This window comes from Amblyomma mixtum, chromosome 3, assembly GCF_055824585.1.
Source record: "Amblyomma mixtum isolate Tamu chromosome 3, ASM5582458v1, whole genome shotgun sequence".
NCBI classification, from domain to species: Eukaryota; Metazoa; Arthropoda; class Arachnida; order Ixodida; family Ixodidae; genus Amblyomma; species Amblyomma mixtum.
The window spans coordinates 161,428,808-161,442,780 of record NC_143014.1 but is presented as its reverse complement, the minus strand read 5'-3'; positions in this window follow the sequence as shown (position 1 = coordinate 161,442,780).

Genomic DNA, 13,973 nt, shown 5'->3' with positions numbered 1-13,973 from the left:
TTTTTTGTGCTGTTTCATTTTCAACAGCCCAACGTCGGCTGTCATGTCACAGACGAGCTGGGGTCACTTGAGTCAAACAAAAGCCGATAGAGGGAACCTGCGCAGGAGTTTCCCCGCCTACCACTGGCGGCCACCACTGCACTCTGTGGTAGGACGAAGGCAGCTACCATGGCTAGAAGTGTGGAAGGGCACCCTAAAAAGCTCCAAAACCATTGGCATACCACAGCGTTTGCGAGTGCCTTATTGAAACTTTTGTGATTTTACATGGTAATTATTTCATAGCACGCAACCTCGATATGGTGTTTTGGATAACTTAATGGTATTCACTGATGACAGAGAGGATGAGGGAAGGCAGGGGTGTTAAGTGCGTTCCAGTTGGCTGCCCTGCGCCTGGGAAGAGGGATGAGGGGATTGAAATTAGAAGAGGGAAGGGGCGAGAAGCAGAGTTTAATTTTGCACTCAAGTCAAGCGTTCTCCGGTAGCAAAACAGTGCCTTGTAGGCTTTGAGGGCTATGATGAGAGTGTTTTCTACTTGCTTCGTCGTGGCTGTGTGAATAAAAGTGGCTACAGAGACTGATTGCGGCAGTTGGGCGAGTAAGGCGAATCCGCATGCGGCTCATTTGATCATTGCTTTGTTGTGCAAGCTTTAATTTGCTGCATGCACTGTTGCTTCGCCTGGCGTGGCGCATGTAAAGTATAACATGTTCACTCACTGTGCAGACCAGACGGCAAACTGTGCAAGCCAGTGGCCGACGCACGAAGGAGCAAGTATTTAGTCGATAATACCAAGTGACTTAGTGCACCAACCAGCATCTATTGACAGTTTTCCCCGCATCATGCATACCAGTGCAAGGCTTCCATAGTGACTCCTTACGGATGGTTGAGGACGTAAGGAAGCTCTACATTCTAAAAACAATTCATCGGGAAGGAGTTGCTTGCTGTATACAGGTGCTAAAATCTCCATCACTTCAACAGCACTCGGAGCACTTTTGTTTCTCAGTGTTAGTACTTAACTGTTAGTACTTGGTTTCGTACGCAGCACGAAAACTTTGTGTAGTATTTGTTTTGGGATACATGCTAATCTTCACTGATTATATAGTGTTAGTCATTTTACATAGAACCCAAACAAGCGTCTGCGTAGACAACCTGGGGATTTCTGTGATGGCGCTGATGTAGACTTTGACGTCTTGCAGTCCTTCCCACGAAACACAAAAAGTGCTAATAGAAATCTAAAAGTCATCTACACCCAGACGTTTTGATAAGTATAGCTAAAATTTTATATAGCCATCCGAAGTTCTGAAGGCGTCCTGTAGCCTATTAAGATTTTTTACCGCATTAAAGCTTGTGCACGATGTTGGTGGGAAGACAATGTCAGCCGTTTTACACAATAGCAACCAATATTTTTCATATTAAGCCACAATTCTTCTGACAGCAAATTTATTGAACTGCATTCTGCGTTGTGTGGAGGCATCGGCTGTAATGTGTTTTCATTAAAATAGGGCAACCATTTAAAGAATGCCTTTTCACAATAAGTTAAGCCACTAGTACTTCGCACGCAAGCCTTTTTCGTCGATTACTGCTTGACACCGCCAAAGCACGGAGCCATGCAGGAAGCTGTCACTGAACGTCTAGTCTGTGTTTTCCCACTCTTGCAGCTGTTGGTCAACTCTCTGCTCGGCGATGATGACTTGTCCCTCGGACGATGCGCGATGCTCATTCAAAAGATGTTCAATAGAAATAATCTCAGCAGACCGACTTTTGGCCACTCTATAATGTCTACCGTCCACATCTGATTTTCACAAGTGTAGAAGAGTGCTTCGGGTCGTAATTCTGTTTACTTATCCAGATCTCGGATTCTTGCATGCCTATGGAAGCACAACCTTTTCAAGAATGTCCTGATAAACCTTTTCGCTCATATGGTGCTTTGAATTCTATCAAGGAGACAACCTCCACGAGCGGAGAATGAGTCCCGTGCTGTTACTTATTCTTATTTCCGCCCAATTCCCTCCATTGCTAATTCCACAAGTCCTGACCCGAATTCAGAATTTGAACTTGGGCATGTGAAATCATAGCTGACTGCTCTCCTTAGACTGGCAGGGAAGGAAGGATTTCCCAGCAATGATCCAGGGGCCTAATCCCGAGCTTCCACGGCGCCTGAGTCCAGTTGCGATTGCTTCGGAACCTCCTCATTAGCGCCTCTTCGTGCACCCTTTGAAGAATCTAGGGGAATGTCATTGCTCGGACAAGGTAGTTCCTTTCAGAAATATGCTCATATCATCGGCATAAATTACAAATTTAGAGGTATTGTCAATTTTCACGACATCATTAATATACAAGTTGAATAACAAAGGACCTAATATGCTACCTTGCGGAACGCCTGCTTGGATAGATTTTATTTCAGATACCACACCATTTACGGCTAATTGTAGCTATGACAAGCCGTTCGTAAACTGCGATGTGGCGCATATTTGTTCCTTTCACCTGCTCAACTACGCGTCCGTAGCATCCAGCGTCTTTAAGTCAATATGTAGGACGGTTTTCGGTACAGATATAAACCGCCGCGCAAAGGCGAGGCGGTGGTCTCGCCTTTGTCTAGAGTTTTTTAAGCTCGCTGAGAAGATCGAAAATTCAAACCTCCTCTGAATCTATATCTCTTCCAAGCTTGCGAGAGCGTTGACTGCGCTGTTCTGAAATCCAGTGGAAGCTGATGGTTTTTCATCCCATAATTGTGGCCGTGGATAATTGTCATTTCAGCAGTATTAATGACGTTATGTTAACCTTGCACTCCACCCACTGCTTATAAAATTATGCAGTAATACATATAACCACAGAATATGTCACTTGAAAACGACAGCAATTTTATAATATTTAGGCCAAGCGAAAAATCAGCGCAATGTGAAGCGCCCATGAAAGGACAAAAATGAAAAGCGGGCTGGAGACAAATAGTTATGCTTCCAGCGATTTCTGGAGCTAGAAGAGGGCATATACTCAGGGCATATCATACTCAGAAATAGCAAGTAGGTCTTAGATTTGTGGTATTTGAGATTTATAAAAAAATGCAAATATCATATCTGTGTTCACAGCTCTCAGTCTAAGCATCTCATTTTCCCGAGCTTGGGGAGCAGCATGTGAGCTTACCGGTGTTCGGCAAACAAAAATTGGTTTTTGAGGAAAGGAAATGGCGTAGTATCTGTCTCGCATATCTTGGTGGACACGTGAGCCGCGCCGTAAGGGGCGGGAGGAAGGATGAAAGAAGAAAGAGGTGCCGTAGTGGAAGTCTCCGGGATAATTTCGACCACCTGAGGATCTTTAATATGCACTGACATCGTCCAGCACACGGGCGCCTTTTGTGTTCCGCCTCTATTACTATTACTGCGCAGAATAAAATCCCCTACAATCTGACCTCTAGTGTGGGTTTTTGCACTTCTCCAAAACCCAGAATGTGCATTTCCAACTACTACGTAAAAGAGCTCTGGTAGCTGCTCTCGTAAGTCATGAAGGATTTCTTTGAGATGTGGCTCAAGGTATACAGAACACGCTGCAGTGGTTTTGTATGTAAGCAGAGCGGCTGCTACTCCACCTGATCTAAGTTCCACTTCACGCGTCGCGACCCCATCTCACACCCTGATGACAATGTCGCCCGAAAGACTGCTCGCCTGCTTTCGGCGGCAAACTTCATATTGTTCATATTTTGTAAGCATGTTCGTGTGCTGGGACAAATTTGTTTCCTGTATGCACAAAGCAGCAGGGAAGAGTGGTGTCAAGAGTTCTTTTACATCGCTTAACTTAGTGCACTATGAATGCCATCTTACATATATAAAATGGAAGAAACTAGAAAAAAATTAAGGCCTCGTGAGTCTGAGCCTCAGTTTTGATTCTCCATATACGTTCTTTCTATCTGCCGGCACATGAAGTTTCGCAGCAAAGCATCGGTTTTACAGGTTGAAATTTATTCCCTCACATCATTGTCCAAATCAAAAAGTCAGATCCGTATTATTACATCCTATGTGGTTAAATACCCTTCACACTCAATGCCAACCAATGGGGTCCGAGGCTCAGCCCCAGGGGCGGCACCGCCTGCCCCCGGACAATGTTCCTTCTTTCCATCGGAGGTGGCCTCGAATCATCATCCGACACACACCCTCGCCACTCGGATGACACCGTAGCGCAGTTGGTCCTCATCTGCGCGTTCTCCAACTCTCGGAAGAGTTCGTCTTGCCGTCGCTGCTGTCATCGCTGCCGGCCCCGCTGCCGTCTCCATCAAGGTCGGGCGCGAACCTTCGCTTATCGCACCCGCACAAGGATGTGAGTGCTGAAGTTCACGGATTTTCACTGCATGGCGCAACCCGGCCGGGAGTAGCACAGCCACCAAACCAGCGACCTTCACGCATGAGACTCGATCCGCGCCCCCGTCCGGCACACGAAGGGGTTACCGAACTGCGCGACACCAGCGCTAATCCCTTTAGGCTCCGGCGACGGCTCGCCACTGTGCACTTGCCGCAGCACGTGCAGATGGCTTGTGACTATTTCGCTGCGCCAAGGCAGGCGGCTCTTCTCGTGCAGTGCCGTCCGGGCAATCGCACTTCTCCGAACACTGCTGCTGCTTCGCTCTCACAAGCGCGTCTCGCCGCCACGCCTTCTGCTGACCAGCCGTACCCGAGGGCCTGACGTTCTTCCACTGACGTTCTTCCACTGACGTTCTTACTGACGTTCTTCTGGCATTCTTCCATTGTGCCGAGGCTGGCTTGGGGAAGCAGCTCATTTCCGATGCTGAGGTGAACTTGCGGTAGGCGTCGAGCGTAACAGCCTGCCTCCCCCCCCCCTTTTTTTTGACGATCCAAGGAGTCCCGCCGTCCGTCCGACGTCGACGGCCCTTGACTATCTTGGCTGACATCCATCGTCTCTTTAGAGGCGCTGGAGGACCACACAGAAGGCACACGTACATTCGAGTTAGACCCCGCTCTGTGGGAAGAGGTCTTGAGGCTTGTCAACCCGGGGGTCTGTGTAGCCTGCTTCAGAGGTGACGGAGTAGTGTTAGCCCAACGGGGAGCGTGGATGGCCCTGCCACAGGCTCTCTGCGTGTGGCCTGAACAGGTGCCGAAGGTCGGTGTGGTGCATCGCCCCTAAACAACTAGTTTCAATGAAATGTTTTCCTTTTAAAGTGATAATTTTCTTTTCGGGCTTCCACAATAGGCAAGACCGTGAGTACGGGGGTTGTTCGCCTCACAGTTTTCGAGTGTGGCGCTGCGTAACATCCATTAGAAGGATGATCTGTCGAGACGCATTTCGCACATTTTTGGTGGCCGCGACAACAGCTGTGAGCCGTGGCCAAACCTCTGACATTTAAAACATCGACGAGGATTCGGTATAGAGTCGAGCCCAGTTATAACGAACTTGAAGGTCGCGCGGATTGCGTTCGTTGTATCCGAAGTTCATTCTAAGTGGGTTCGATTCCGACCGCGGCGGTCGAATTTCGATGGCGGCGAAATTCTAGAGGCCCGTGTACTGTGCGATATCAGTGCGCGTTAAAGAGCCCCAGGTGGTCGAAATTTCCGGTACCCTTCGCTGCGGCGTCTCTCATAGCCTGAGTCGCTTTGGGACGTTAAACCCCCGCAAACCATAAACCATTCTAAGTGGGCTTCCCATATCGCAGCCAAAAATACGAAGTCAAGTAGACACGGTGTTTTACTTCTTGAAAAAGTGGCGTTATGCACGTCTGCTTCTTCAAAACAGACCATATCGGGGCGCTATTCAAGGTCTCCAGCGCGGTCACATGCTCTTCGCCGAGACCCTTGCATTATAGGGATCGCGGTCAGCGTGGTCGGGCCGGAGGAGGGGACGAGGAAGTCCGGAGACTGGGTTGCGAAGGGAAAACAAGGGAAAAACTTTATACACGCTATTTACATTACTTGCAAGTAAGAGCAACTGAGAGTGTCTCTCAGTGGAAGGGAACTTCTTCGCCAACGGGTGTCTCTCGGCCACACTCACAGCCGAGTTAAATAGGGCTCTCATTACCTAGAGTCCCTAGACAGACACTGTTAGCAAAAAAAAAAACACCCTGAAGGGAGTAAATGGCTTGTCCTCTAACGCACACCCAAAAGGCGTTTTTTTTACTCCACATGTATGGTGTTTTTTATTTACTCCCTTATATAAGGGAGTTATTTTGGAGTATAAGGGAGTATTTTTTTTGCTACTCACAAAAATAGAGCCCAAAAGTGGCGTCATGTTTATTTATTCTCAATCAGGCTCAGTCTTACAGCAGTGAGAGTGGCGGAAACGGGCAGCAGCTCTGCGGGCCGCCGGCAACCCAAATTGAGAATCTGCGCTGCCATAATGTGACCCCGCGTCACGCATTCTTTTCGCCGTCTGCAAGCCCAGCGGCGGCGTAAGCGGCGGGAGTCGTGCGCTTGTCGTCTCCTTTTGCTGTACGAGCTCGTTTGGTTGGCCATGTTCGTAGATAAAGGGATGTAACATTATAATCAGTTGTTGAAAACTGAAAAGGAGTCGCTGGGTAGTTTTCACGGTCATGCACCACGCTATATTTGACTAAAAACCAGAGCAGAAAAGTTTAAAACACCCCTGATGGTAGTTTGGAATGGCCGTGTTTGCCTTCATATTCACTTCATTAGGGCTTGGCTTTTCAATATGACTGAAGAAAAATGTAGTCTCATCAGCCAAGTCAGGAGCTCAGCATTCACACTATGTTTTATCACAGTTCCATGTACATGCAACACATAATCTGCTGCTACACACTGCGAGAACCACAGGAAAAAACGCCTGTGAGAATTAGGCCTAAGCGGGGGTTGTAACGGGGTGTATGGTTAGAGCAGTGGATGCTTCACAGGAGCAATTAAATTATGTAGCGTACTGTAGCGGAAAACGGCGACAAGCCAATATTTTGTACCGCGGCAGGCGCCCGTGAAGCAGCAGAGATCCAGCAACGATGGTAACCAAGCGGTCTTCACTCACCGCCATTATCAGACGACTGACCAGAAGCAGACGAGACGCTAGGTGGTGCGGCGGATTGCACAAAATGGTGTTTTTTTACTCCATTTCGGCACTGGTGGAGTATTTGGTACAATTAACTCCCTTTCTAGACTGGAGTAAATGCAGATAAATCCTCATTTTTACTCCATTATTATATGGGAGTAAAATGGAGGGCAGTCCAACTTTTTACTCCACACTCATGGAGTAAATGTTTTCACAAATGGAGTAAAAAGGGTGGCCGCCACCATTTATACACCCTTTTGGGTTTATTTTTGTTTACAGTGAAGGGCGGCCTCGCCCAGGAGGGAGCGGCCTGAACGTTCACTTTCGCACAGTCTCACTCCTTCTCTCACCTGTAGCCACACCCCTGTCACATGTTAGAGCTTGAGTGAGGAGAATGCCGGCTAGGTCGCGTAGGCTGCGGTAGGTCAGCACAGGTTGTTCCATGGCCAGCTGATGGAAGACACGTGTTGCCGAAGCCTGTGCTTAATAACACCCGACTCGCGGGGCAGGCACGCAGGAGGGCAACACCCAAAACAAGACCTTCGTCTCCAGACCTAGCCGCGGGAAGATAACGCCCGACTGCTCGCTGCGGTGGCTCTCGGCACGTGGGGCAACACAGGAAATTGGGCGCTTTTGTACCCCAAACTTCGCCCCGACGTCCCTTTCAGTCAAAGACGGACGCGCATAGGGCTTGCGTTCCCCGGGTCTGCAGGTCGTTACCCGAGTGGTGTGCGTTCGCCTTCGGCCTTCGCCGGTTCTTGGCCTTCGCCGCCGCCGCCGTGGTCACCCCGGTCGAGGGAGTCGGCTGCCGTAACCCACTTAGGCTGGAGGGCACCTCAAGCATGACAGCATCCAGCATTCTGCGTTAGAAATGCGATATAACCAATCGCGGATGAAGCGTTCACGGCAGGGTTAGGTCGGTCTTCAATTATGTCTTGATCAGGTTCCTGGTGGCTGGGGAACTCTCGTAGTTCGTGTAGTGGGTTCGTCAATCGCATCTGCTCGACACTGTTGGCCTGGGCAACAGTAACCTCCTGGGAGGGGTTAGCGTAGAGCACTAACGCGGCACTAAGACAACCACATGGACGGCACTGGAACATACATCGAACCATCTTCTCAGGCGGCTGTTAGAAACAGGGTGGGTGCCCCGAAGGGCCCAGCGGGGTCTGCGGAGCCTCGCTCATGAGTGCACCCCCTGAGAGAACAGGTCGCCAGGTCGGGGGGCGCCGTACTCGTCGGGTGGGTGTCCGTTTGCGGATTTGAAACCTGCCACCTCCGCAGCCGAGGCGGACGATCAAACCACTAGGCTTCGGCTGCGTTGTCGGCATCATCATCCGCGGAAGTCACCGCCGGAGATATCCGGCTAGATGCGCATCATTGACGTGTTGCCACAAATCCACATGCGTCTGGTCGTGCGGACATTTCTTGCCGATGCAGCGCACATGTGCACACAACGTGCCAAGGCACTGGTACCAGCTGCTCTGACTGCTGTCTGCAATGGAGGGGAGGCGTGCCACGTGACCTGCTAGGCCAGCAAGGCACACCGGCCACGTGGGCGATATTCAAACTTATCAAATCAATGCCATGGGTCGATTACTGGCTGCGCGCAGTAGCTTCATTTTTAATGCCGCCCCTGTTTCGCGCCCACCACGTTTCGCCTTCCACTTTAGAAACGCTTTGTCCAGCCGGCACACAGGCAAGCGCTGAATGAGCTTCTGCGCCACCACGGCGCTATTTCCCGACGGTTATCTACGATTTCAATTGCACCTTTTTAATTGCTTTTTCTTTTGTCGCTACATCCGGGGCGATGTCGCGGGGCCTTGGAGGCGCTCTCAGGCTGCAGCGCCTCCTCGTTCGCATTAACCGAGCGGTACAGACATGGTTGTTCGTTGCCTGTACCCTAATGCATATTTTGACAGTGGCACCATCCTTTTTCATAATAATTGAGCATTCGTTATATCGGCCGCTATAGTGGGCTCGATTGTTTATGGTCGGATGCGGATTTTTTCGTATCCCACTTCAATCGATTCAAGAACTCGGCTGCAGGCAGAAATCACGACTAGGTGTTTTATAGGTATTTCTTTATCGTCTATCCGGATTTTTATTTGGCTTGAATTGGTTTTTGGGGGTTTAACGTCCCAAAGTAACTCAGGCTATAAGGGATGCCGTAGTGAAGGGTACCGGTAATTTCGACCACCTGGGGTTCTTTAACGTGCACTGGCATCGAACAGTACATAGGCCTCTAGCAATTTCACCTTCATCGAATTGCAACCGCCGCGGCAGGGATCGAACCCGTGTATTTCGGGTCAGCAGCCGAGCACCATTAAGCACTGACCTACTGCGGCGGCTTCGATTTTTATTCGATGAATATCAATAACATTCTGGTCATTGAGTCCCGCTAACATTTCTTTTTCGTTGAGAAGGAAGAAATCATGTGCAGAAATTATGCCTTTGACTATGTTCAGTGATTGGCGAGCACCGGTAGAGACAGCGATGTTTGGGAGTTTGGAATATTGCGTTTTATCACGGATCTCAAAGTGTAGTCGCCGCTATCTAGTTCCGTCACTTTGTAGCCGGGCCTAGCTAAGAAATCATCCAGTCTTTTGGAAACAATTAATTGTGAAATGATTCGTGCTGTTTTTTGTTGCTTTTGCGCTATGTACCACATGAAATCTCGTGTAAACTTTTTTTGTTTTTTTTTAAATAACCGTGCAGTCACTTCGATCCGCCCTATTTTTGGGGGCGATCATTTTGCGAATAAAGGGCGAGCCATGAAATGAATACGCTGTTCGGCCTCGGTGCCAACTGTGGAGCCTAATAAGGGGACGGGACAGGAACTTAACACCCTGCTCACGCCAGCTGTGCACCCCAACTATAACCAGATAAATCAGAGTAGCTAGCCGCACAAGATTACCCTGGCTTCCAGTAATAATGGAAAATGCCAGAAGGGAGGAGGAGACATAACTTTGTGAGAAAGGGGATAGGAAAGTGAGAAAAGGAGAAGACATGAAAAGGCGACTGTCGATTCCCCGCTGTCATGATTGTACTTCTGGCCACGTGGGCGCGAGCAAGCAGCGACCGAGAACGGTTGACAAGGCCGACAACCTCGCAACGGCGGCAGACCAGTGTAGTGCTTGTGATGCCCCCCTCTCCCCCTAGCCTAAGTGGATTAAGGCAGCGGACTTCCTTGACCGGAGGTGACCACGGCGGCAGCGGTGAAGGTCGAAGACCGGCGAAGGCCGAAGATGCGAAGAGGGCTGGTGAAGGGATTAGCAGCGGCGGAATCAGCGACGGAAGCAGTAGCGACGGCGGTGGCGTCAGGCTGAGTCTACCCTCAGGTCACCTGACGACGGAATGGTGCTATGCAAGTCAAGCTGTTGGTGTTAATTGAAAGACGGCTGTGTCCTCGACAGAGGTGTCGTGTTTTGGACATCCGGCGGGGAAGCACGAGGACGTTCGTTCACCTGTTGGTAGACTGCGGGAGATTCGTTTCCAGCAGTGTTTGATTACTCCTTCCCATCGACCGAGCTGCGAGAGAGCGGGAAAGTCCAGCACCGCCCCTGCCGTGGGTGGTAACACCAGCGTCCCCATCTGTCCATCCGATTGGACAGCGTTCTTTGCACTTTATTCCCCAGTCAGGGATCTGGGGAATCCGAACCCTATTTAACTCGGTTGTGAGTGTGGCCGAGAGACGCCTGTTAACTCCTGTCGACTCTGGTTGGCGAAGAAGTTGCCTTCCACTGAGAGTCACTCTCAGTCGCTCTTTTGTAAATTATGTAAATCATTGTATAAAGTTTTCTTTGCCTTCCTCCTAACCTAGTCTCCCATCCTCCTCGTCCCATCACCGGTCCAGCCATGCTACCCGGGTCGCAACACCGGTCGGATCAGGCCGGAGGCGCTGTCTACGGGAATCTGGGGCCAAAGTGTGTGTCGCCTCCCCTGAAAGGCCTTAAAGCACCAAACACTCGGTGTCGGCTCAACCACCAGGATCTCCTTTTCCCCAGACACACGCCGAACGCCACGCACAGCAAGTCGTGGGTGGGAGGTGCCTGAATGTTCTAAACCGGGGTGTCGCAGTTCACCAACGTCTGTATGTTACAGATGTCCCTATAGGACAAATGGGCGTTTAAATTTAAAACTTCAAAGAGATTCTGTGGCCAGCAAGCAACTTCATGTGAACACTAAGGAAGAAAGTTCTTTCGATAAGAGGGAAATCGAATACTTCTAAGCGCAGTCGTCTTTGCCTGGAAGAGGATGGTAAGGACAGGAAAGAAAAAAGAAAGAGGAAAGGAAAGAAAAAAAAGCCCACACATGTGCTGAATTTCAGCTATGACGGCTCTGTCTTGAATCATAACAAAGGCCTTTATTACTTACCTCTCCGTCTTGTCCTCGGGTCTGGCTGGAAAACATGTTTTTTCAAGATGGGACAACACCCACACCGACGACAGCGCATTCCGAGGTCTCCACCTGAACTGCTCCTTGAAGGAAAACAGCGCTGTCGGGAGTGTTGGCTGAAGCGTCACCGTGTTTGTCCCACATAGTGCACTCCTTAGCATGTTACTGGAATTTTATACGTAATATTGAAAACTCTCTTGTAGGCACGTCTGCTGATATGATTTATGACGGAATACACCAACGGAACCGATCAAATTTACAGCCCTCTGCGACATATAAAAGACGAGACCTAAGTCGGCCATATTGAACTTGTTCCCAGGGGCGGATTGCCGTATATCACCAAAGCGCCGCCACGGCGGGTGCTGGCGGCTTTGGTACATCTTTATTTTTGTAATTTCAGCCTCCTCTCGTTCTTTAATTCGTTCTTCAGACAGCGCCTTGGCCTCTTATACGATAAGAGGCCTTGGCCTCTTATACGATATGGTACAGTTGTGTACATTATTGAAGAACATTACTCATAGGTATAGCTGCTAAGACAGCAGTTCCGAATGCTACGAGAAATAGCAACAAAAAACAGTGATGTTCCATTCGGGAATTTTGCCTTTTTCAAGGCATTAGAGAGGTAACATTTGGCGAAAACATCATTTTCGTGGAGTTTCAGGGAATTTCAAGGACCGCATTTGCCTCACTGTTTCCAAATTGATGGAGTTTTCAAGCTGCGGCATTGAAAAAGGACTTGAAATAGGGAATTTTCGATAACTCCTCCCCTTCACTAGGCTTAGGGTGCGGGCTAGTTGAGGATGCGTGTGCAGAATTATAGCGCAACACGGATGACACGATACACGGAAACAAGTTGACACACAAGCACTGCTTTCTGTCGGTGTTTTATGCTTGCAAACCAGACTATAATAAAAATGATAAATGCCCTTGTATCTCTCTCTATTATTCAGAGAAAAAATAAGTTTAGGTAAGGAATGAAGCGCTGGCATGTCTAGAAGGGAGGTGGTGATGGCGACACGGTAAAGTTAAGAAAATTTTCAAATTAGTAGAATCTTAAAACCAAGAAAATTGCGCGCTTATAATCATTCCTCTTAGTATATATTCTCCTGTACGCCTATTATTCTTCTAAATCAGCTTTTTCGGGTCCAAAACACTTCAGTTCATGGCTTCAAAAACGATGATGTAGGTAAAGTGCTCAAAGAATAAAGCGAGATGGTTTAGATATATTCGATGTGGCGATGTGCTGGGAAGTTTTCATATGAACGGCAGTTTTGTTTTGAATGTCCGTAGGTGCACATATGTCCCAGTGGCACTTCGCACGTTTCACCATAGTGCAAAATGTACCGAAGGCAACGTGCCCATATTACCAAGTTTCATCGTGTGCCATTGGAGTATGATTTCACAGTTTGTCTATCACGACCACAGCTGCAATGCCGCACACGATGGCACACAGTTGCATTGCTGTTTATGTCTTATCGCTGTTTTTGACTACCGCTTATAGTGCCATGGTTAGCGAATACTAAGCAAAAAATGACAGAGTTTTAAGGCCTTTAAACCGAGTATGACTTGCGAAAGCACTTGGTTTCGAATTAGCTTGACTATTGCCTTAGAAAACCAAAGTAATGTTCAACAGTCTAGCAAGGGAACAGTAGTTCGCAATTGGTAGCGAGGTGCTAGAAGTGGTAAGGGAATACGTCTACTTAGGGCAGGTAGTGGCCGCTGATCCGGATCATGAGGGAAATAACTAGAAGAATAAGAATGGGGTGGAGCGCATACTGCAGGTTCTCTGAGATCATGAATGGCAGTTTGCCAATATCCCTCGAGAGAAAAGTATACAACAGCTGTATCTTACCGGTACTCACCTATGGGGCAGAAACGTGGAGGCTAAAAAAGAGGGTTCAGCTTCAGTTAAGGACAACGCAGCGAGCTATGGAAAGAAAAATGATAGGTGTAACGTTAAGAGATCGGAAGCGGGTGGAGTGGGTGAGGGAACAAACGCGGGTTAATGACATTCTAGTCGAAATCGAGAGGAAGAAATGGGCTTGGGCAGGGCATGTAATGCGAAGGCAAGATAACCGCTGATCCTTAAGGGTAACGGAGTGGATTCCAAAAGAAGGCAAACGTAGCAGGGGGTGGCAGAAAGTTAGGTGGGCGGATTAAATTAAGAAGTTTGCGGGGATACGGTGGCCGCCACTGGCAAAGGCCAGGGTTAATTGGAGAGATATGGGAGAGGCATTTGCCCTGCAGTGGTAGTCAGGCTAATGATGATGATGATTGTCTTAGCATTGCCTCATCTTGTCCTTCAAATTCGCTTGATTCTTGCCTAGACATTGCCTTACATTGTCCTCCAAGTCATTTTCCTTTAAACTTTCGTACCACGTGACCTTACCCTAGCCACACTGTATCCAAGTCATTTCAACTCAAAGGTTATGGTCAAAGGGCGAGGCTTCAGAGGCCCAGAGAGCTTTTTCAGGATTTTTAGTGAAGTAGTACTTTCGCACTAAAAAATCTCTTGCGACGCGAGTAGGGGACGCATGTGAACAGTGCGTTGACTTTATTACTTCTGGCTGCGACAATCAGCGCAGGCC